Source organism: Poecilia mexicana, unplaced genomic scaffold (assembly GCF_051168715.1).
Source record: "Poecilia mexicana isolate PSO_F unplaced genomic scaffold, ASM5116871v1 scaffold_3, whole genome shotgun sequence".
NCBI lineage: Eukaryota > Metazoa > Chordata > Actinopteri > Cyprinodontiformes > Poeciliidae > Poecilia > Poecilia mexicana.
The window spans coordinates 9,241,742-9,246,336 of record NW_028263372.1 but is presented as its reverse complement, the minus strand read 5'-3'; positions in this window follow the sequence as shown (position 1 = coordinate 9,246,336).

Genomic DNA, 4,595 nt, shown 5'->3' with positions numbered 1-4,595 from the left:
ATAAACACCCAAAAGGGGAAGCACTTTACCACTATTTAACCTTGAAAACATCATTAATTAAGGATGAGTCGTACTTAATGAGCTGTAAAACAAATACATTTATTAATGCTTAACCCATAACGGCTAATTACTCCCAAAGCCAACATGCTCAGTATTTATTCATGCTTACTAACTCATGAATTAACTACTCTATGTACTGTGTGTGTATGTTTGGAAATGCTCAAATTATAGATGCACTTTCACAAAATGTTAGAGAATGTTTGAATTGGCAATGTATTAATCCTGCAATGCATCCATCGACTATGAAACATGCAACATTTTTGTCAAATGTCATCACCAAAATGATCAAGCAGATACATATCACTTTTATCACTCAACGTTTCAGTTGCTGTGGGCCAAAAGCGGATCTAAACTGGTGGGTTTGAAGCATCGATTTAAAGGAACTTTACTTTCTGCCATGTAATGCGATGAAAGAACCAAATTAATTGGGTAAATATATTTTTTTCCTATGTTGCAATTTATACTGTCCACAATCAGCTGGTGTTAATAGGATTTGCCTGTTATAATAAAGTTATATTCCTATTGTATTAAGGTCAATTTTAAATAACCGGCATGGACTGTATTTACAGAGCTCCAACAGTGTACCATTCTCCAAAAACTCAACATAAAGTTTTGGAAATGGCTGAATTGAGGAAGAATTGGCGGGAAAAATAGCAGAGAACTATGAGAAATATGACAAATGGAATTCGAAGTAGTGCGTGTGTGTGTGCGTGTGTGTGTGTGTGTGTGCGTGCGTGTGTGTGTGTGTGTGCTCGCGCGCGCATGTGTGGAGGAGAGTGTAAGGTTGAAAAGCAGCATTGTGTACTGTAAAATAAAAGTTCATGGAAGCCGTTGCTTGCAGAGACACGAGGCCCGCTGATGAAGTGGCGACAGTAAAGTTCAAACTAACAGCAGATCAAAACAGCGAAAGGTCACTGGTGAAATCGCTTTCAGCAAATTAAGTTGCATCCTGTAAATCCTCGCGCCGCCATTGATTTCTTACGATTTCAGAGGGACTCGCTTGACTTTTCTGAAAAGCGGATCGTGACCTATCCAAAGTCCGCACACGCATTTAAAGCTCGTCGGACATCTGAATTAGCCCGCGCGGTGTCTGTGGCGGGGGGGGGGCGTGGACGCAGGGTGGCTGGGGGGAGCTGGGTGAAAATCTGAGGGTTATGTAAGTGCCAGCTGCAGCGTGATGATGAAACAACATCAGTTCCCCCCGAACCGGAGCGAGCATCGATCCTGCTGCAATCCTCCGCTGAATTGTTCATGTTTTATTCACACTGGCTGAAGGAAAAATGGATGGTGGTGATCATGTAGTGCTGCTGAAAAAAAGAAAAAAAAGAAAAAACTGCTCTATTCACACCATAGCACTGACTTCAGAGCCTCAGCTGAAACACTGCTGCCATCAAACAATTTGATGATTTGTAGTTTTTTTTTAGAATTTTGGCAAAAATGTGTCTCAGGAAGGGCAACATGTTTTTTTTGTTTTTTTAAAAAGGAGTTTTAATCTGGATTAAGTGACTGTTTGTCATCGTGTCTGGATGCAAGAACAGACCAGAATGACCTCAAACAAAGAACATTTCTGCACCATTTATCACAAGCACATTAACTTCAAAAATGATCATATTCTGAAGAAAAGCTTCAGAATATGATCATTACTGAAGCTTTAGATTGGACCAACGCAGAGAAAGTTGGAAAAAAAAGTTGTGGTTTTTGTTTTACTGTAAAATTAAGTTATTCCATGGCTTCAAACACGGCATATTGAGTTTTAAAAACAGTTTGTAGGAAAATCCTGTTGGGAGAAACTGTGAGGCTTTATTTCTTACAAATGTTTGAAAAGATACAACTTTCAATGGTCACATCATTTTTGTGTCAGATTTCTGTGTGAAAGGCGACATTGTAGCAGCGTTCTGTAAACTTCCAAAAAACTGCATAACAGCCGAAACATTGACTTCCTTTAAAATCCAGGCTAAAGGCCTGCATGTTTAGTTTGCTTTGATTCATAATACCTGGAACATTGATCAGCACATTTGATGTGTGTTTGCTTGATGATTTTGATGAGATATAATGTTTATTGCTTGTCTCATAATTGGTTTCTATGTTATGTTTCTATGGTGTAAAGCATTTTGAACTTCTTTAATTTGTTGAATTCTGATATACAAATAATCCATCCATCCATCCATCCATCCATCCATCCATCCATCCATCCATCCATCCATCCATCCATCCATCCATCCATCCATCCATCCATCCATCCATCCATCCATCCATCCATCCATCCATCCATCCATCCATCCATCCGTATTGTTACTGCTAGATTGCTGTGTGCAATACAAAGAACTGCCTGGACTCCAAAAAATGTTTAAAAGTTGGTAATATTTAATTTTTAATGCAATATTATTTTACTTATTTATTTTGATTCTGGAAAAAAACAACAGAAAAATAATGAAATCCTTAAGAAATGTAGTCTACATCTAGTTGGACATTACAAGCTGCTCATTATCTGAGGTCAAAGTTTGCTATGAATCCCAATCAGACAGAGGTTATTACTGATCTGTTACATTGTTACCTCAGTATTCACTAATACTATCACATATTGCATGTTTTCCTCCACTCCAGGCACAATAATAGGGAAATATGCAATATGTGATAAAAATTAGTGAATACTGTGGGAATAATAGAATGAAACCGACCTCTGACCTGGAGAGCACGGTCCATCGATTCTCCTGTTAAGAACCACAGCGTCAGAAGTTAGAGGTGCTGAAAATTCCTTCACATTTCAACAGCTTGGCAATTTTAAGTGTGACATTTGGTAATGTAATAGACTGAATGGTTTCTTTGACATATAGATGTCCAAAGAAATCCATCTAACGTTATGAACATTAAGGTCTTTCTGAAGTGACTGGCCTTGTTCAGAAAGAACACTGTGCTCCAAAACGATCTGACTGTGTGTCTTCACAGTCGGCCATGCTGTTTGGCTAAGAAGGCTTTCTGTGTTAGAAACCCGCCCCCCCCCCGAATAAAATTAATTTCACTTTTGGAGTGGTGATGTAAAATGATTCTCCCTAATCATTTTATAGACTTGCTGAGGGAATTCCAAGGTGTGCGATGCTGCAAAATTTGGTATTGATCCGAAGCCAAGTAAATATCAAGTACTGCAGATACCAATACTGATACTTATTTAAGTATGACTTCTGACCTTTTGTGATTTTTCCTTTTAATTATTTTTGTCAAAACCTACGACAGAATTTTGATAGTGTCCACAAAATCTGCTAACATAATAAAAAAGTTATTATAAAAAATGTATACAGATACAAACAGAAACAATATTAAAGCAATCTGTGTGCATTTTTCTAAGTGCAAAAAGAAAAGTCATTTGAGAGCAAATTAAAATAAATCCTTTTTATGTCGAAGTTGCAACACTAGAACACAAAAAAAAAATCTAAGGGGAATCGGAATCTAAAGCTTCAATTCCATTAGTATCCATCGGATACCGATACCAATTTGGTATCAATATTTTTGGATCGATCTGCTCACCTGTAATCAACGCTGCTCTCAAGTCTGAGATGTTTCACAGGAGTTGAGTCATCAACAAGCGTCAACTTAAAGAAGGAAACGTTGATAAGTAGGATGTGAGACGTCTGACTTGTGCACTTGGAGCAGAAGGAAGTCAATGTTTGTAGCTGATTAACCTTTCAATGTCCACCAAACTAACAAGCTACCACCAAGGACGTGCCACAAGGTTCACGACGGCTTGATTTTTCATTTATTTTGCTGTGAATGTGCTCCTATCATCACCCTTCCTGTATTCTCAGTGCCGGGAAAACGCTGTGTATTCAACGTCCTTTGCGTTTAAAAGCGTCTTCTTCTGGGATCCGGACTGATTTGAATGCGTCATTGTCACAGAGAGGGCTGCTGTGTGACGGATCAAAATGGCGTCAGAACATTTGAGCGCAGAGACGAAGAGATTATCTGCCTGTGCAGAAGGACAAACTGCTCACTGGGGAAAAACGGCTTTCCTCCGTATATCTCTGGTCGGCCGAAAAGACGCTTTCTGTTCACCTAGAATGATAACGAGCTCACACTGGAGCAGAGAAATATTTTTAACATAGAAAAGAGGGATATGAATGTGGCTAAACTGCAAGTAGAAAACAGAAATAAATAAAAAAGAAATAAGAAAAGGTCTTGTATGTTTCATATTTCACGCAGAGTTTGAGGTAGTTTTTTGCAAATTGCTGCTGTAGTGGTGTCTAATTATTTTACCATGGCTTATCAGGGTCTTTGCAGACGTACGAAATAAATAAATAAATAAAAAGGAGGAATACATTTTCACCAAAAGTCTCAGAAACTTTCTAGAAAAAATGTGGAAGTTTCTGAGTTTGAAAAGTTGAAGATTTGCAAAAAAAAAAAAAAAAAAAAAACTGAAATTATTAGATTAACCTCAGAAACTTTCTAGAAAAAAATTGGAGATTTCAATTTTTTTTCTTTTACAAACTGTGAAATTTTGCAATTTTTCTGAGTTTGATTTTTTTTTTTTTGAAAACTTCTGA